General features: G+C 57.5%; 1 protein-coding gene across 2 annotated transcripts in view; it reads right to left on the bottom strand.

Moving 5' to 3' along the window:
- LINGO1 (leucine rich repeat and Ig domain containing 1) overlaps window positions 1-19,028 on the bottom strand; it is a 188,352-nt gene extending 169,324 nt beyond the window's left edge. For both annotated transcript variants that reach the window (XM_034994006.1, XM_034994007.1), the window contains exon 1: window positions 18,713-19,028. The gene's annotated coding sequence lies outside the window, so the exon portion shown is untranslated. The remainder of the gene's footprint in view (window positions 1-18,712) is intronic.
- Between the last annotated feature and the right edge of the window lie 1,118 nt (window positions 19,029-20,146).

The following is a 20,146-nucleotide window of genomic DNA, read 5'->3' as shown; positions in this document are numbered from 1 at the left end:
CAAGTCAGCCAAAAAGACAAGCCCAGAACCCATGTCTCTTCTTCCGCAGACCTGAACCCTCTACCCAACACCCCCAGCTTTCCATCCATCCATCCATCCATTTGTTCATTCATTCATTCATTTACTCATTCATTCATTCTAGTCTTAGTAAGGGTCTATTTTGTGCTTGATGATTGGAATAAAAAGACGTAAAAGACACCGCTCCTACCTGCCAGGAGCTCAGAGAGGAGACAGGCCATCACAGGCAGAAGGAAGGTGCTGGGACAGAAGTCCAGAGAGCCACGGGAGCCCAGAGAAGGTCTCCTCAGAGACTTCAGTGCCACACTTCTGAGCCATGCTTCAAAGAGACTCTGGATCTCCCTGACTCGTCTCCCAGCTGCTTCCTCAGCCCAGAGCCTCCTGACGGCCCCATATAGAGGCCTCCAGGGTGAGGCAACACTGAGCCCACCTGGGGCCCTCAACACCCGGAGGTGTTCCCCATGTCCCTAGGAATAAGGACTCATGAGGATAGTGCCTTGCTACACAAAAGGAGCTCCCAGAATGCCATGCCTGCCTGCCCTCCCCCTCCCCCGCCAACTGCCCCAGGCTCAGCAGCTTCCTGACTTGTTCCTGCTTTCCCTGGCACCTCCCTCGAGGCAAGCCTTGCCCTGGGCCTGGGGCCCTGCACTGGGCAGAGAACAAGGGAGCCCTAGCCATCGGTCACTGCCCTTGTGGAACTAAGTTCCAATCTCTCTATTAGCAACAGGAAAGTTCTCTCCTATGGTGTTTGGGTTTTTTGGCAGGGGGCTAATACTGAGCAGGCAGGAGGGCACACCTCCCAGAGCTCGGCTGTATCCTACATGGGCCGTCCCTCTCAGCAGCTGGTACAGACCCCAGGACCTATTTTACCCAAGTGGAAACCGAGTTCCCAAGAGGTGGCCCCAGGTTGCTCAGCGCTGAGAAGGCAAGATGGGGAACGACGGGTGAGGACAAAGAGAGGCCAGGTCTGGGACCGTGGAAGTGGAAGAAGGAACTATCTAGGAAGGCTTCCCAGTGGAAGAGGGACTTAGACTGGCTCAGAGACTGCCCTAAGGCTCCCAGCAGGAAATGAGTGTCTCTGAAAAAGAAAACTGGGCCAGGGCATGCCCCACCAGCCCACAAGATTTGGGGCTAGGCTAGGAGGGGACTGGGCACGTTTCCCGCCAGCCTCCCAACCCACCGAGGACTGCGATGGCTGCCATCTCACATTCCTAATTACTGCCATCACGGGAAACCAGCTGGGGGTAGAAACACAGTAGAGACACAGAAAGGAGGGGGCAAGCACATGAGAGACAGAGTGACCACGACTCCAAAGCCAGACAGACGGATGGAAAGGCAGTGACGGAAAAGAAAGGACAGACGGCCCATCCCTCCCTCCCCCAGAGCCGGTGCTGCAGCTGCCAGGAGAAGCCTGCAAACTGGAGCTTTGCAAGGATTTTTCAGCAATAAAATTCTTATTTGAAATGAAATCTTATGCAGTGGGGGAAGGCTTTCTATGCCAGACATTAAATCCAGAAGACATAAAGTGAAAATTTGATAAATCCAAGTACATAAACACGTAAAACATCTGTATGGCAAAAGACACTATAAGCAAGTTAAAAAGCAAGTGAGACACTGGAAGAAAACATCACTAATATACAAAGAGCCGCTACAAATCAATAAGAAAAAAGACAAAAGAAGAGAAAATTGGCAGTGAAATAGAAATCCGCAGAGGAAGAGCTCAGTTGGTCAATAAATGCATGAAAAGATGTTCTATCTCTCTAGCAATCAGGGAAATGCAAATGAAAATGACATGATACCATTTTTTGCCCATCAGATTGGGAAAAATTAAAATGATTGATAACAACCAGTGCTGGCAAGGATGTAGGGAAATGAGCACTCATCGACCATTGGAGAGAGGGGGAATTGGCTCAACCTTTGGAAGGGTAATTTGGTGATATCGGAGAACGCTTTAAACCCACATACCCTACAAACTAGTAATCCCGTTTCTAGGAGCTTCTCCTACAGAAACCATACCAGAGACAGTCACATATAAACACTCAAGGATGCTCACAGCAGTATCGCTGGTAAGAATAAAAAAGAAATTGGAAATTACCTCAGTGCTTATCGATAAGGGAATGTTCATATAAAATACAGCACATCTATACTCTGGAATACTCTGCAGCCATTTGACAGAAAGAGGCATATCTATGTATAACAATATGAAAAAAACAAGCTGTACAATGCTATTTCAGAATGAGCCCATTTTTATAAATAGCAATTTGTTGGTATATGGCCCAACAATACCCAGATGTTACAGTGAACACCTCCTAGCAGGGGATGAAGAAGCTGCCACGGGCTCCTACCCACAAGCGTGTTGTTGGATTTTCTTTTGTAATCAGAAAAACAAAATCAATAAAGAGTTAATGGGTTTTTCTTTTAAGTCCTGCCTGAACCCTCGTATAAAATGCAGATCTAAGCAGCCGTGCTGTGGTGGGAAGGGAAGGAGCCTATCTGGTTCCCCCTGCCTCCAAAGCCCCCAGGCACCTTCCCGCACACCAGGGCTCTGGAACCAGTTTGAGAACCTACGCTGGAGAATGTGGAGCCCATATCCCCGCCCCCCAAACCAAGGCTGACAGGGCAGAAGGTTACCCAAGGTCACACAGACAATCCCGACTGTCTGGGGCTAACGCCAGGGCCGCTGGCTCCTCAGCAGGACTCTGGCCCTCCGGGGCTAGCGTGGGAGGTTTCCCTGGGTGTCCAGAAAACCCCGGGGTATCACAGTGTTGGGAAACCCTAAGCTGAGGCTCAGGGGGAGACCGGAGGTAAGGGCAACATGGAAGTGTCTTTGCAAAAAACTCAAGGGGAGGGATCTCTGAGGCTCAGCTCTAGGCTCTTATAGGGTTCTCTGTACAAAGAAAAAGGATGGGCGAGCCCATGGGCCCACCAGGCATAGGGGCCTGGTGTGTGCAGGTGTGCAGTGCTCACAGAGAGAGGGGGGCTCAGGTGGCCTGTGGAGATGAACTGTGGAGGGTGTGTGTGTAGTCATGTCTGCATTTAGAGTCAGTAAGATTGCGTGTGTGTGTGTGTGTGTGTGTATGTGTACGTGGGCAGCCAACAGACCTGCAGACAGACCAGGAGCAGGTGGGAAACAGCAGAGCCCCATCCCCAGCTGGCCCTCAGCCTCATGCCTGACCCAGTGCCTCCCAGGGCTCCCCTACCCTCTGCAGACTGGGCCATCTGCCACCTTGACAGAGACGGGCCTCGAAAACTCTGCGCTTGTCGCTTCCTTTGCAGGGATGCCTTCCCTCCCTGACCAGTCCCCAGTGTCCTCCAAGAAGCCTCTCCCAACAGGCTGAGGTGGGAGCACCTCTGTCCTGCCCTGACCGCCCCCACCCAAGCTGTGAGTGCTGACGGACATGACTTCCCGCGGCAGGGGGTGGGTCCTGCTCTTCTCTGCACCCAGAGCCCAGCGCAGGCCTGGCACCGACAAGTGGTGGAAAGAACAAGTGGGTGATCACAGCGCTCAACCCCAGCCGGGCACAGAGTGGCATCTCCATGGGGTCGGAGCAGAAAGAGGACTGGGGACTGAGATGCCTGGTGCCCTGCCCTAGGTCAACGTGAGAGGTGACATTATCCAAGTCACATGGAGAATGATTAAAGCAGGAGTTTCTTACTGGGGTCCCCAGGGAGAGGCGACTTAGGAGTCTGGGAGCCTTGAAACGGCACCAAACTGATGTGAATTTATGCACGTGGTCGGGGGAGAGGGAGCAAACCTCCTTCAGGTGGAGGGCAGGGCTGCCTGGGGAAGGGTGAGTTCCTCATCACCGAGGGGTGTGGGCACAGGCTGGACCAGGCGAGGTCACCGTGGGTGAATGGACTCTCTGGGCCTTGGCTCCTCCTATCTTACAGCCCAGGGTTACACAAGGCATCCTTGTGAGTCCACGCTGATGTGAAAGGAAGTGCCAAGGTCACGCAGGGGTGAGGCTCCACACTACAGAGCTGAGTGTACAGTCCTCCCACCTGGTGGTGGCCTGAGTCCCTCTTCCCTCCTTGGGTAGGGGACAGGCTTCCCTGACTGCCCCATACTGCTAACTAGGCCTGCAGAGCCCAAGCCCTCCTTGGGTGCCCCCGTCACCATCTCCCACATGACGGTGACCCTAAAAAGGACAGGAGCGAGAGGTTTCATTATGAGCCTGGCCTGGGGCCAAAGGAGCCCAGGGGCCGGACGGAAACACTGAGCAGGGCTGGCAGCCAGGCCAAGGCCACACAAGCTCTCAGGGCCCCCCAAACTCACTCTGACCCCTCAGGGGCCTCTCTCCGACTGGCCTGGGGAAACTGAGGCACAGATAGAGCCCTCTGCCTGGGTCACACCGGGAGTTGGTGGCAGAACTGGGCCAGGATCCCGGGCTTGCTGCCCCTAGCTGGGCTCACTCTGGGCATAAGTGTACCTTGGCCCCCTCAGGCAACTCAGTGCACACCTCAGCACCCCACAATCCTGCCAGAAAGAGGCAGCTGGCACCAGGGCTCCAACCCACTGACTCAAACGCAGGCCTCAAGTGTCCCCCGGATCCAGCCACCCTGAGCCTCGGTCTCCTCCTAAAACGAGGTACAAAAACCCTCCTCCTGCTCCCACTGTGAGGTTATGCCAGCATGGATGTACAGTCTGCTTGCAGTGACCCCTCCTGGCCATCCCTATCTGGGCCTCAGTTTCCCCAGCTCTAAGTGAGAAGGTTGCCCTAAATTACTACCCAGGTCCCAGAGCCTCCCAGGTGCCCAGCCCACACCTGCATCAGTAGGGAGACCAGGGCCTGCCCTTGGGAGCTCCCTGCTGGTTGGTGGATGACAGCTCAGGCTGGCCGTGGAGTGAGCGAGAAAGCGCCCATTGCAGGGCTCCCACACCATGCCTTCACACTGCCAGTCTCCACCCCTCCCGACTGCTCCACTCGTTACCTGCCTGTCCCCTTCAGGCACTAGGTTTGTACCCCTGTTCCAAAGGCCAGAAGAGGCTCATAAATGGAAAACCCAGTGTGAGCCAGGCAGCGATCAAGGAAGGCTTCCTGGAGGAGACAGGACAAAGTGGGTCAAGTTCACACGGGGCCTTGAATACCCAGATGAGGAATCCAGACCCTGAGGAGCCCCTGGCAGTTCCATAGGTACCTCCCCTACCCCAGCCCAGGCCGGCCTTGGTACTATGTCTCCAGCCCAGGGCTGAAGGGGAGAGGGGAGAAGGGACTGGGCACGAGCCCCCCCCCTCCACTCCTTGGTGCTGTGTCTTCTGCCAAGGGCTGAAGGCGAGCTGCCCCCCCCGCCCCCTCCATAGCCATGGACTGTGACTCCATCCGAGAGAAATGAGTCCTGGTTGGTGATGCCTGCAGGCGCTGGGGCCTCACTGCGGACAGCTTTCTGCCGGTGAGTGCCGTGTGGCCAGGGAGGGCTCCCCGACAGATTAAGAGCAATGCCTCGGGCTCATTCCTATTCGGGTCGGCTGCCGGCTTCAGCATGGCTGAGAGACACGAGGGCAGAGGCAGCCCTCCGAGAATGCCCAGTGATGATTCCTCTCCGAGTCCAATCTATTTTCTATCATTAATGCTTTTGAAAAGCCCCACACGCTCTGCAAACAGGGAAGGAGCACGGGGCTCGGCAGGGCAGGGCAGGGGAGGGGAGGGGAGGAGGTTCTGGAGGCAGAGGAGAGCTCCGCAGAGGTGGTGGGGGCAGCCAGCTGGGTGGGGGGCTTGAGACCCGGGTTCAATCCCCACCCTGTCTGCACCTGCCTACTGAACCCTGGGGCTAACCCATCCGATCCCTGGCAGTGGGAACTGGCCACCTGCTCTGCCACCTCAGGGGATGGTTTCTAAGGTCACCTGAGAGGTCAGAGGTCAGCAGGCTCCATACACTGTAAAGGGTCTTGAGGAACCGAGAGCCAGGCAAACCTGACTGACTATGGCAGCAAAGGACTATGAACTGGGGTTCCCTATCCTGGGGGCCCCTCACACCCCAGGTCCAGGGAAGGCCTCGGGTGCCTCTCACCACAGCACAAGCAGAGGAGAGAAGCAGCAGGAATTTGGGTCCCCTGGCTTGTCTGTCTCAAAATTGTACTGCCATCCTCCCTTTCCCCTCCGCTCACCAAGACCAGCCTCGCAGTTGGCATCCCCTCCTCCCCACCCCTACTGTGGAGGCAAAGGGATCATCCCCACATGTCCTCGGCTCTGAACACTTCCAGGGCTCGCCCTCACCCTTGGGATCATGTCCAAACTCCCCACCCCCACGGAAAGCTCTTCCAGGCAACTTGGGCCCAACCGGGGAGCCTCACCTCCTCCGCAGCCTGACCCCACCCTCAGCTCCAGTGCTCGCCACCCCTCATCTTCGCACAGGCTTTTCCTATCTGGAATTCCCCCCTCCTTGGCCTCAGGCCACCAGTCACACTCCTTCCCCTCTTCACAATGTAGCCCAGGACCTCCTCTGGGCAGCTTGTCCCGCCCCCCCCCCCCAGCCCTGCCCTGCTGAATACCCAGTAGTGGCCTGTGTGAGGACTCGTTAATGCAGCAAATAGGCTTGTCTGGCGGATCCTCTCCAATCAGTGACCTCCTGTGGCCAGGGGCTGCATCTGACCCATCCCAGTGCACCCCCAGTGCTTGGCAAAGTGCCTGGCCCACGGTAGAGCAGTCCACTGATCTTAACTGAGCACCTACTATGTGTCAGGCTCTGTGCTGGGTGCTGGGGATGTGACAGCAAAGACGGAGCTAGTCCTGGTCCTCGAGTTGCTTGCCGGGGATGTACTCCAGAATGTCTGTTGAATGAATGAACAGACATAGGACCACCTTCTAAATGGGGAAACTGAGGACCAGAAAGGCAAAAGGCCCTCTCCAAGGGTGCTTCTGCTTCCCCGCCACATCTCTCTACTCCATTTCTCTCCCAGAATCTTCTTAGCAGCCATGAGGAGGAACTCAAAACGAAAGGTTAGGAAAAAAAAAAGGAAGACGAAAATGTGGTGGATTTTCCCCCTTTCTCCATAATGTAAAGAAAATTGCTTTTGCCAACTATCGCAGCTTAAAAGCAATTAGAGTTTTTGGAGGGGACTCTGGGCACAAGCAGAAGCGACAGAGTGAGCGCCGGGCACAGAATTTTTCCAGCATTCGTTTATATCAAGCAAAAGGGAAAAAAGGTGTTAAAAGCAGCAATTTCCTCAGCAGAGATGGTGGAGATAAAATATTTACAGCCTCCAAGGGAGGGGCTTGGGAGGGGCAAGGGACCCCCGGCTCCCCACTCTCACTACACGCTCTGGGAAGCTGGGAAAGGGACAGCAAAGAACAGAGACAGGCAAAGATGAACCACCTCCTAGGCCTATACTGATAGGGGCTCAGAACAAGGGGAGAAGCCTCCAGACGCCCTCTGCTCTCTCACCCCTTCTCCACCGCCCATGACCCATGGCCACTAACCAGCCCCCGCCACCCAAGAGCCATCCCTTCAAGCCTCAGACCTGGCCCTGCTCAAAATCAGGAGAACACGCACTGCTCCAGGTCAGCACTGGAGGCCTGCACAACCCAGGCCCCCCACGCTCACCTCCACATGCTGAAGGTGTGGCATGCTGCCCTGTTTCTGAGGAGCCTCGCTCTGTCCCACCTCCAGGCCTTTGCTCATCAGGGACCATAGGAATGTGTACCATTGCCCTGAAGGGGAGTTAAGGCAGGTTTGAGGATACAGACCCAGAGCCAAGGACATACAGCTCTAGGCACAATGCTGGACTCCCCACCAGGCCTCTCCTCTGAACCACCCCTTCCTCACCCGGGCCTTTCACCTGACCCTTGGCCTCCACTCTCCAAATCCAGAGCAGCACCAGAGGTCCTTCCTGAAACCTTAACTGCCTCCTCCCAGCAGCAGCACAGACCTCTGCTCATTCCTAGGTTCAAAAGCCAGCTCCCTTACTCACTCGCTGTGTGGTCTCTGCAAGTCCCTCAACCTCTCTGAGCCTCAGCTCCCTTATCTGTTAAATGGGAATAGTGACAGTACATCTCTCATGGGGTTGTTTTTAGGATTAAGTGAGGTAATGTATGTAAGGCACCCAGCACTGTGACCAACAGTTGGTGTTCAATGAACTCAGCCCTGCCCTACTTCACGCTCAGTCCTCAAGCGTGCCTCCCCAGGCCTCAGGATGGCCCACGTATATGCACACAGGTTCCCCCACCGCCTTGCAGTCACCTGATAAATGCACAGAAGGCACACACCAGCTAGGAGCAAAGAGTGTGGGAAGCTCTCAAGGGCTCTGCATACACCCGGGAAGCCCAATCCCTCAGCACAACATCAGGGAGCCTCTCACTTCGCTTGGCTAGGAAGGATTCCTCCCAAGAACAGCGGTAAGCCTCAACCAGAACCCTTAGCAGGTGGAGGAGGTGATAGAAGGCTTAGCCTCCCCTCCAGCTGGTGGCTGCAACCCAGCCCTCAGCCAACCCCCAAGCCCCACTGGCCAAAGGCAAACACCAAGGCCCAGGGAACAGCTGTTAGTGGTGTAGCCAAGAGCAGAAACCAGGTCCCAAAGACAGTGTGGTCCAGCAAAGCCAGGTAGTTCTAGCCTCAAATCCCAGTCTCATCAGTGACCAGCTAGGTGACTCTCTAAGCCTCAGTTTCCTCATCTGTAAAATGGAGTCCATGACCTTCACCTTGCAGGGCAGTTGTGTGCATTAATAAAAGTAACGTTCTTCTGTGCCCTGCCTCGATTCCAGCATATAGTTAGTGTGGGAACATATGGTGGTTCTGCGCCACCTGCCCCTGGACTCCAGGCACTGTGCTCGCTCTATCCCTACAGCGCTGGGAGAGCAGAGGAAAGGGCTGGGGGGAGGGGCGGCAAGGACCTGCCCTCTTTCCTCTGACCCTTCCCAGCCCGCTTTCCACCCCCAGGGGCTGAAGGTTCAGCCACAGACAGGCTAACACCCAGCCCATACCCTGCCCTCCTTGCCTCACTCTTGGGGCAGAAGGGGCCCATTACCTGCCTCATTGTACCAGGAGGAGTGGTGACATCATCCAGATCATACAGGCCCCAACCAGCCACTCGTTCAAGGTTGGGTTGTTTTTCTCTCCTTCCCCAACTGCAGAGAATACACAGGCTTGATGCAGGGTCTGGTAGCACCACAGGACCATAGACCACAGATCAGAAAGTGTTTTGCTGTCTCTATCTCTTCCTTTCCCTCTGGTCACCTCTCTCCCAAGGGCCTCTCCTGCCCCACTTCCTGTCCTCGAGAAATAAGCCCAACCAACTGTAAGCCTGGCACTATTCAGGGCTTTCCTCACTGCGGGGGCAAAGATGAGAGAACAGCAGGCCAGTCCCAGCCCTGGACGGCCGAACCTCAGGACACCCCATTAAAGCCTTCTTCCTGATCTGCACACCCATTCTCCCCACTAGTAAGTAACTAGGTGTGCATGAATGTGTGTGTGTGCACATACACACACAGGGAGGCAGGCCCTAATGGGGGAACCTGAGCCCACCCCAGGGATGACTGACAGCCCTTTCCCAGCTGGGCCTGCCTCCTCCCATTTGAACACTGGGGAACACTGGTCTGTCTGAACCACAAGCCCAGCTGGACCAGAAGCAGGGGTTCCTGAGACTGAGAAGCCAGACACCAGACTATCACCAAGGCTCTACAATGCTTTTAACTGTGAGCCCTAAGACAAGGATAACCACTCCCCGTGCCTCAGTTTCCCTTCCTGAAACCCATAACAAAAATGAGATCATCTCCGGAGCTGCCTTCTATTTCCAACTTTCTCCAATTCCATACCCAAGACCTCGGTGACCCTCACAAAATCAAGAGATACTAAGTCACTAACAGCAGAACAAGGAGTCCCAAGCATGTGTGGGTGCTGGGGGCAGGATCCCCTGACCCCAAGGAGACAAGAAAGCCCAGGGAGACCCGCACCTGCCCTAAGCTGGCAGAAGACACCCATTCTATACGAGTCTCCCCAGGGAAGGACTGGGCCCAGGCAGGAGAGCAGGAGACCGAAGGACAGCTCCTCCGTATGGCTAGAGGCTACCAGGGCTCTCCCCCTTTTCAGCACACATGCCAGGAGCTCACCCCTCTGGTGCCTCACTTCCCATCTGTTCTGAAGAGATATAGTCTTTAGCCCAGCCCAGATCTCAGGCTCAGCCCCAAGCCCCTGACACACACACCCCAGTTCCCTCAAAACCCCCCGAGAGTCCAGACTGGGATCCTAAACTCTCCTACCAGGCCAGCCCTCCCCTTGCCTTCCCCACTGCCCCCCAAGGTGGCTAGTGGGGGGCAGCCCCGCTTCTTGTGCCAGCAGAAGCTCCCCTCGCTTGCATGGCCAGAGCCTGATAACATTCTCCTAAATTAAAAAATAAACAAGAAGTTGTTTTAAATTTTCCTGACGCTGCAGTTCCTGATTAATCCCCACAGCAAACAAAAGGAAGAGAGCAGATTAACCTAAAAGACAGTCACTTCCTGTTTCCAGGCAGAACCCCCAGCCTGAGCCAAAGGAACCCCCCCACAAAAGACTGGGATCCTGCTCCAGCCACCTGCCCAGCTCCAGACCACCAACGCCCTCCCCCTCCGCTTCAAGACTCTGCCAGTCCAGGGCTGACACCTGTGGCCACCTCCTAGGTCCCACCTCTCCTCCCTTCCCCCTCTCTGCTCTGTGACCTTGGACAGGCCAGGTTACCTCTCAGGGTTCAGTCTCCTCATCTGTCAGCATCCTCATCTCTCAAGAATAAAATGAAAAGGAATATATGACCACTTGAAGTTCAACAGAAATTTTCTCTTATTTTTTAGAGATGGATGCTGAAATATTTAGGGGTGAAATTGCATGATGTCTATAATTTACTTTAAAATACTCTGGGGGGAAAAGATAAGGCAAAATGTGGCAAAATGTCAACAATTGTTAAATCTAGGTGATGCTATATACGGTTTCCTATTCTAGTCTCTCTACCTTTCTGTATGTTTGAAAATGTTGCTAAGAAAAAGTTAAAAAAAAAAAAAAAAGCCTTGGTACCCTGAGCCAGGAGCCCCACAAACAATGCCCCATGCTCCTGGCAGCTAGGTCTCTCAAGTAGGTTAAACATCCCCCCTGCCAGCTCCTTTATGTGGTTTCCCTAGAAATCGCTTTTGCACGAATTCCACTGAGTCCTAACTCCACACTGAGAAGCCTTAGCACATTCAGGAGCCAGACATAGCACTTGAGTGAGACAACTTTTGTCTTCCAACCAACCGGCCCCTCCCACCCACCATCTCCCTCTCCCTTCTGCAGAGCAGCCCTGGCTGGGGACTGTGGTGCTGGCTCCATCCCCAAGTAGCCACCACCCTCTGGGAGCCTCAGAACGTCCCCACCCATTAAGCACAAATGAGGACAAGTCAACAACTGCCTGGCTATCTCACTCCAAGGCACGGTGTTACCCCACAGACCTGAGATCCCCATTTAACAGATAGGAAAGCTGAGACCCAGGGCCAGTTGAGACTGGAGGCAGAACATAGAAGGTGGGGACAGAGGGAGGCGAGAGTGAGCAAAAGCTCCCTGCTCACCCCAATCTCCCCTTCTCCCTAACCCTCTATCCCAACCCTGGCAGCTCCAATCTGAGAGAGGGTGGCCTGCACCTCCTTTCCTCTGGCTCTCGTTTATGGAGCTTCCTGGTCAGGAGTCAATGGCCATGATCACAGTCTCCCAGCCAGGCCCAGCTGACCCATACAAACACTGGCTAGGCCCCCCTCCACCCTTTGATAATGGAAGAGTTATCAGTACCCCCAAATAATCAATCACTAATTGCTGAACGCCCTGCAATTTGCTAGGGACAGTTACGTGTGGGCCAACGACTGGGTGCCCCCGCCCCAGCCTAATGGAGCCTCCAGGAACAGGGAAGGCCACGTCTGTGGTGAGCACCTCAGCAGAAAAGCTGCCCGTAACTCAGGTGCTTTTCAAGTAGATGTCCTGGGCCTCACCCGCATCCCCAGGCCCGAGAGGCAGGAGGAAGTGGCACTAGCCACAGGGACTCTGAGGGCTGCCCCTCATGCCTCTCTGAACCCATCTGGCCCCAGGTGCCTGGACATGCTAGGTACCCAGGATGGATAAACCTGGTCCCTGCCACCAAGGCATTCCCAGGCCATGAAGAGAGATAAACCACCATGGCTCAGAGGCCGCCCATACACTAGACCTTGCACACAGTAGGTTCACAGTTCTGAGGAAAAAGCGACTACATCTAGGTCGGGGCTTGAAATACGGCATGTGGGCTGAGTATTAAACAGTGGGAGGGATCCACATGGGCAGAGGTGGAGGAAGGCACCAGGTGGAGGGGACAGCACAGCCAAACCCTAGAGAAAGAAAAAAGCCACAACATGTGGAAAAGGGACAGTGAGTGGCATTTGGCTGGCACCTGAGTGCACACAGGGGACCAGAGGGAGATGGCTGGAGCAGAGGCTCGGACCCTGTGCAAGGCACTGAGGAGTCCAGTGGCCAGCCTGAAGGCAACAGGGAGCGCTTGAGGGCACTGAGTGGGAGCATGACAGCCAGCGTGGGCTTGGGAGACCGTTAAGGAATACTTACTACCGAGTGAGGGCTGCACACCCCAAGAGGTCAGGGGCTGGTTTGACTCATCTCTGTCCCCAGCGCACCTAACGCAGCCAGGCCCAGAAGAAGCGCCCACAAGTGAACCACTGAATGATTCCAGGACCAGCAGCTGTAGGACTGGGGACTCCTGGGCTTGCAGCTGTGGAATAGCATGCTTGTATAAAAATACGTATTTAGAGTTGAGCCTCTAAAACAGTGTTGTGAGGCAGGCGCAGAGATAATTATCTTTACAAAGAGGGAAGCTGAGGCTCAAAGAGGGCCAGACACTGACCTGGCCAAGGTCACACAGCTGGTCACGGGCAGAGCCCAGTGTCCTCCCCACCCTCCCCAGAAGGCAGAGCCCTGCCGGCCAGGACATGGCCCAGGGCTGTCCAGGTGGTGAAGGCCCCCTCCTCCCTCCTCCCGACCCCCACCCTCACCCCCACCAGGCCAGCAGGGCAGACAGAGAAACGCTGCCCCACTGAGTGTCACCCATATCAACCCCAGCTAGGACTGGCTACTTGTCACCATGACGGCCTGTCCCTGTATCTGTAAGGAAGACAGGGCTGGGTGGAGAATCTTTAGGACTCCCAAGCTTGATCTAGACAGGCCTTGTCGAAGACAGACCCACTTCTCCGCAGCCTCTACCCCCAAGGTTTGGGAAGAATGCCCATGGAGCAAGCGTCTGGACCAAGTGTCCACCCAGCTCACTGTACAACTCTGGGAATCACTTCCCAGTTTCTTCATCTGCAAAACGGGGTAGGCTTGGGGGCACCTGGGTGGCTCAGTCGTTAAGCGTCTGCCTTCGGCTCAGGTCATCATCCCAGGGTCCTGGGATCGAGCCCCGCATCGGGCTCCCTGCTCAGCGGGAAACCTGCTTCTCCCTCTCCCACTCCCCCTGCTTGTGTTCCCTCTCTCGCTGTGTCTCTCTCTGTCAAATAAATAAAATATTTAAAAAAAAAAAAAAAACGGGGTAGGCTCTCTGCCTTCTTTACAGAACTGCCATGAGGTCTAGATGAGGGAAGGAGTAGAAAAACTTACAGAAAATTATAAAGCAAATTTTGTTCTGGAAAATAATAATAATAAGTTCCTCTCTACTTCAGTCTAGATATTGATACTCTGACAAGACTCATTTCCCTCTCCCAGCAGAGAACAAAAATGACCGCCATTTACTGAGATTCTTGCAGGCATCAGGCTAGTGTGTGCTTTACGTGCGTTACTTCAAAGTATGCCAATGACACCCCAACAAGATAGGTATCATTCTCCCACGTTACAGATGAGGAAACTGAGGCTCAGAAAAGTGAAGGGCCTTGCCTGAGCTCACCTAGCTCAGAAGCAGCTGAGCCAGGATTCAAACCCAGATCCAGATGGCATCCACGCCCAGGCCCTTTTGATCAACCAGCCTGATTCGAGGGACTCGTTTCCACACACCCCAAATCTTAGAGCTACAGAATCAGTGCTCAGGGTGAGGCCACACATCACACACACATACTCTGCTGAGGCCTGAAGCCCCAGCATCAGATGCCCTGTAGCACCCCATGGCCCGCAGACCGCCGAGCCGTCCGAGCTGGGTGGGGCGTGGAGGGTGGCTGGCATAGCTGGCCTGGAGCTAATTGGATCAGTCCTGGGCATGAAGCCGCCTGCCCAGCCGCCCTGGCAGATGGGTGCTAGAACTGGGCCATCCGCCAAGACCCAACCTCCATGTCCAAACCAACCTGGACACTGAGGTTCCATTTTGGCCTCCTCCCGCCCTGACCCTGATGGCTGGCCGTGCCCACATAGATCCAGAAGGCCAGGATGGCAGCCGCTCACCCTCCTTCAGCGGCTGGCATCTCCCCTGATGTGGCCATATGGCCCCATATGCTCCCTGACGGCTGGACTGCCGAAGCCACCTCCTGAGGACGTCCTCTGCGGAGGCCTTGAGGCCCTGGCCACGCCACCCACCCCTGCCCAGCAGGCCACAGGCTCAGCCAGGAAACCCCAAGCAGGAACACCCTGCCACCAACTTTTTCTGTGACCTCATTCAAGTCACCACCCCTCCCTGGGCCTCAACCTCTTCCTCTGTCCAATAGCAATGGACCAGCCCTCTACCCCTTCTCTTTGTATCCGTCTTCCAAGGTCACAAACTTCCACCCAAATTCACCTCAGGTCTCCAGGCAAACAAACTCATCCGTTTTACAGACATAGAAACAGAGGTGCGAGGGATCTCAGGGACTTGTTAGAGTGCACACAGTGGGAGGGCCAGTAGTAAGGGCTGCATCCTGTGAGTCCCGGACACCTGCCACCTCCCTATGCCCAGGTGGTGAGAATGGTGATAAACCCGAGGCCTGGCCCTACTCTGGATGGATGACCTCCATTGCCCCACCCGGCTCCTCCCCCAGGCCAAATCCCTCCATCCTCCTGGGTTCGGAAACTAGGCCTGGCCCCTGGGCCATCCTCAGAAGGCGGACAAGGGGTCTGTCTCCACTGTTGCCCTCATCACCAGCCTGGATTCCCACGCAGCCTCAGGACCTCCTCCCTGCCTCTGGCTCTCTGGGCCAAGCCCTCCCACAACCACCAGAGGGAGCGGTTTAAATTGCAAATCTGCTCGCATCCCTCCAGAACTTCCACCCTGCAACCCCTGCATACGGAATCAGCCCACACTTCTCAGCTGGGCACTCAAAATCCTCCTCTGTCTTGTGCCAACCTGCTCTGGGCCTGCTGGGCCCCTGCATAAACTACTCCATTGCAAACATGCTCCACCCATGCCTGGTGCTTCCCACCGCCATGCCTTTGCTAACACTGTGCCATCTGCCTGGAAAGCCCTCCCTTGTTCATGGTCTCCATTCACTCATGTATCCAACATATTCACAGAGCTTCCACCAACTGCCAGAAACATTTGAGCAGGTCAAAATGCACCAGCCGTCCAGTCCACCTGAAACAACCCGCTGCCGACCCCCATCTCACGTCCCTCTGCAAGCTGCCCAGCCCACTCTGCCCAGCCCACTCTGCCCAGCCAGGGGTGTGGGTGGATACCTGTGTCCCCTTTCAGAGCCCACCCGGGGGGGACCCAGGCTTGTCATCAGAATCCCCAGTACTCAGCCCAGGCCTCAAACCAGGAGATGCCACCAAATGTGGAGCAGGCCCCCACTGTAGGACTCTACGCAATGAGGAGCAAGGCCAAGGCATGGTTCTTGGGAGCAGATGTCTGCCCCAGAAGCCTGTGGAGGAGACTCTGGCTGGCCAGAGTGGTCCCCAATTCCCCCCAAAGGAGGCTTGAGTGGTCAGGGGTAACCTTTCCCCCTCAAGTCACCCCAAGGCCCAGCCTACCCAACAACTTATCACTGAATTTGTTAGAATATAATACCTTTCTAATTTAAAACACACCCATGGCAGAGTCAGGGACTGGCTGGAGAGGGAAAGGAGGGACCGCACTGGTCAGGAGGTTTGAGGGGGAGTGGCTCTTCCTAAGGCAGGCAGTGAGTAGGGACCGGGAGCACCTGGCTGGGATTCACACCCCTGATAGCACATACCGAGGGCCAAAGAGGTACCCTGTTCTCTCCTTCCCCATGGCTCGTGACCCCAAATGGCGGGCTCAGCCTGCTGGAGTCCTTTGGTGGGAAGGGGCCAGAAGAGCCAGGCGAGGGACTAAAGTGAGCCTGGATAGCACGGGTGGGACCAAGCAGGCACCTGGCCATGCTCCAGCCACCTGGGAGTCAACCAGAGCATCAGTCAACACGCAGGAAGGCAAAAGTCCAGAGCTCAGGGAGCCACAGGGAGATGGAGAGGGGGAGAGAGAGACAAGAGAAACAATGGGTAAGAAAGGCCATGGAGAGCAGGTCAGAAAGGGATGAGGAGAGGCAGGGAGAGGCTGCCGGAGCATGAAGCCAGCAAAGAGGCCGAAGGAGCCACCACAGGATGCAATAGCAACCCCAACCCCAGGAGGAGCTTTCGTCACTCCTGGGCAACAGCTCTCCCTGCCCCAGAGAGCTCTAAGGACCAAAGTGGCCCTGGGGATGAGTCCAGGCTGCCATCAGGTCAGCATGTGGAGGACGGGAGAGGGCTCAGAGAAGCCTGACTGGGGCTGAGAGCTATTCTAGCTTCCTGTACCTCAGGTGGGCCACCTGGGGAGGAAGTGGTCCGAATAGCCACCAGACTCCATTTCCCCCCAGTGCACATTTAGACGTCTGTGTGGAACCCATTTCCCTGAGGGTGAGCTCTCTGGCCCAGATGGGGCTGTAGAATGGAGATCTCAGGACAGTGGGAAGGATTCCAGGGCCCATGCAAGAGGACAAGGCCAGGGCCTAGCCTACAGGGCCAATCTGGGCTGGGGAAACCCCTCTGATCCCCAGAACAATACAGACATCCCAGTGTTGAGGATTACAGGAATCAGGTTTGCAAAGCATGAAGCAGAGCCCAGGTAGACTCTGGCCCCAAATCTAAGAAGCAAAGGTTAATGAAGCTGGGGTCAAGAGGTGCCGAAAGTCAAGCCAGGGAGAACCAGGCTAAGAGTGGCTGTGCCCACCTTCTTGCCCATCTGGGGAGGGTGCTGGTCCCAGCCAGCAGGACAGCTGCCCTGGGAGACTCTCCAGCAGCAAGCAGCCAGTTCCCCACCCCACCTCACAGAAGACCAGGTTAAAGGCTACCTTCCCAGTGGAAAGAGGCTGCCCTGAGACTGGAGTTCTCCTAGCTCCATCTCTGCCTCAAAACCCTCCTCTGTGAAATGGAGTGGAAGTGTGCCCATAGGCCTTGCATTCTCACAAGGTGGGTGATAAGATTCCAGAAGGATAATGAACTGGAAGCAAGGTTTAAGCCTGAAAGCTGGTCAAACAAAATAATACCATCACCCAGAGAGCCAGGTAGATACTGGTCCAGCATCACACTCCTCCAGCTAACATGTAGGCTGAGCACAAGACTTCTGACCCCCACCGGCTCACACACTGAGTGCCAGGAGAGAGACTGCCAGGGAACCCAGCTGCTTGGGCCCAGAAGCCCAAGCTGGAAGGATGGATTCAAGGAGCAATCAGAGAAGACTTCCTAGAGGAGGAAGAACTGCTCTGGAAGCAAGGAGGATTTGTACAGGGGAAGTCCTGACCTCTGACCCTTCCTTGGGCCTCTCACTGGGGTGGGGGAGGGGGGTACACACGTGGTTCCTCCCTCTCAGGGGCACCATCTGGGGCCACATCTTCTCATCCTATGCTCTACAGGGGCAGGGTTGCCATTTGGGGAGGGAGCCTAGGAACTTCCCTGAGGCAGCCAGCAACGGGACAGGAGTGTGGAAGGAGGCTCAAGAAGCGGCGTGGGGGGCACAGCACAGGCACAACCCCGATACATAGTAAAGCACACAGGAGCACGGCTCCAAGCAAAGCAGGCATGCGGCCGGGGGGGGGGGGGGGGGGGGGCACCAGGCCAGGGACCTAGAGGTTCCCCTTCCAATCCCTGGCCTCTGGGGAGCTCCTGGGGGCCAGGTCTAATGCGATGCCCCTTTCTGGCAGCTCCCTTCTTCCAGCCGCCTGTCCCACGCAGCAGAAGGCGCGGGGACACACACGTACGCACAGGCACGTCTCCCACTCCCCACCTCAAGCCCTGTGTCCTCAGCCTGGCTGCAAAGACGACCTTGCGGCCCCGGAGCCTGGAAGCTGTCGCCGCGCGGTCCCGCCGGACCCTGGCGGAGTCACAGGAGTCCAGCGCCGGGAGCGGCTCCAGCGCGGCGCCGCGGGGCCGGACTGGCATCCCAGAGAGCCGGCGGCTGCGCCGATGGGGTGGTGGAGACGCACCCCTCGACCCGCCGGGCGGCACAGTCCGCGCCCCCGTCCCATTCCTCCCTCGCGTTCTCTCCTCAGGAAGGCAAGGCCGGAATTCCACCATTAAAACGTCTCCATCTCCTCTCCCCCCACACACAAAGTTGCTCCAAGTCGCCGGGGTTCCGGCGGCAGGCGAGGGTTAGGCGGGGCCGCGCAGCGGGCGGGAGCGCGGTCACGGACTGGGGTGCCAAGCGCGCCCCATCCATCTCCGCGCGTGCACGCCCCCCACGGGCGCGCACCCAACACCCCACCCCCACTGCTGCCCCGGAGGCTCCCGCCCAATCAGAGGCTGCGCACGCGGCGCTGCCGGCGGGCAGACACCCCAGCTCCCCGGCCTGCGCCCCCGCGGCCCCGGCCCCGCCGCAGCGTCCCGGCCTGGCCACACTCACCGTCCCGGGCGCGCACTTCGCGCGCCGCTCCGCTCCGGGACCGCATTCCCCGGCTCCGCTCTGCTCCGCTCCGGTTCCGGCTCCGACTCTTCCCGCTCCGCAGGGCTCGGCTCCGAGATGGTGGCAGCGGCAGCGAGCAAGCCAGGGAGGGCGTGTGCGTGTGTATATGTGTGTGCGCGCGCGCGGCGTGTGCGTGTGCGCGGGAGAGCCCCGCGCTCCCCTGCGCGCCCCACTCCTGCCTCCTGCTCTCCACGCTGCGATGCCAGCAGAATCCCTAACGCGCGCTCCCACCCGCCCGGGCGCTCACACTCGCACCCCCGCGCGCACCCCCGCGCGCGCACACATCCCCGCCGCCGCACACCCGGCTCCGCACTCCTGGGGCGCTCACAAAGGGCCCCCTTGCCCCGGCTCGCCGGAGCCCCCGGAGAGCGGCCGGCGGGGCCTGTGGGGTGACCCTGCGTCCCTTTCCTGGCTGGCCGCGCCTCAGGTCCCCCGCCGCTCCCAGAGGGGGCCCCTGGGGCGTCCCCGCTCCCCCACCATGCCCCGCCCGGCCGCCGCCGCGCTCGCAGCCCGAACCCCGGCCCGGGCGCCCAACTCTGGCTTCCGGCTCTCCCACCCGGGGTAGTCGGCCCCCTCCTCCTCGCCTGCGCCGCCGCCCGCGCCGCGTGTTCTCTCGCTCCTTTCTGCCCTCCTTTCCTGTCCCTGCCTCTCCTTTTATCTCCTCTCTTCTCTTCCACCTGCTCCCTGTTCCCTGTCCTCTATCTCTCCCGCTGTCTCTCCGTCTATCTTGCCGCCGCCCTCTCTCGCGCCCCCTCCTCCCCACGGCCCTGCGCTGCCTCTCACATTCTCCGCATTACACTGGGTGCCGCCCGCCTCGCCGGGCCCGGGGTTCGAGAGCTCAGCGGGCGGCGAGGGGACCTGCCGCGCCCCGGCCCCACCGCCACCTCCGCTCTCCGCTCGCTCCGCGGCTCCTGGCTCTGGCCTGGCGGGCGGCGACGTCCCGCGCTAGCCTCGGCTGTCGCTGACAGCTCCCATCTTGCCCGGGCTTAAAGGGATAGCGCACCGGGCTCGACCTGCCCCACCCGGGGGCGCCAAGGAGGGCGGCGTTGCCCCGCCGGAACGGTCCCGGGCGGTGGCGTGACCCCGGGCGGTGCGGGCGGCGCCCCGTCCGCCGCCGTTGATCCCGGCCCTCCCGGGCTGGAGGTGAGTCAAGGAGAAGGGCGGTCGGGAGCTGTCCCGACCGTGCCATCCAAGGGGCGCGCAATGCTTGTTGGTGTCTAAGCCTAGGGGCAGGCCAGGGTGTGGGGCAGTGCGGGTTGGGCGCCGAGACTGCGGGGGCCAGGAGGAGGGATCAGGGAAACAGCTGTCCGGATCTGAGCCCAGGATGAGGGCACCTGTCATGCTGGGAGGACAGGGCTCATAGGATGGCCTCCC

The sequence above is a fragment of the Mirounga leonina genome, unplaced genomic scaffold, assembly GCF_011800145.1.
Source record: "Mirounga leonina isolate KUSES-001 unplaced genomic scaffold, KU_Mleo_1.0 Mir_91, whole genome shotgun sequence".
NCBI classification, from domain to species: domain Eukaryota; kingdom Metazoa; phylum Chordata; class Mammalia; order Carnivora; family Phocidae; genus Mirounga; species Mirounga leonina.
The sequence above is the reverse complement of the archived record's forward strand: the minus strand, read 5'-3'. Positions and strand labels throughout refer to the sequence as shown.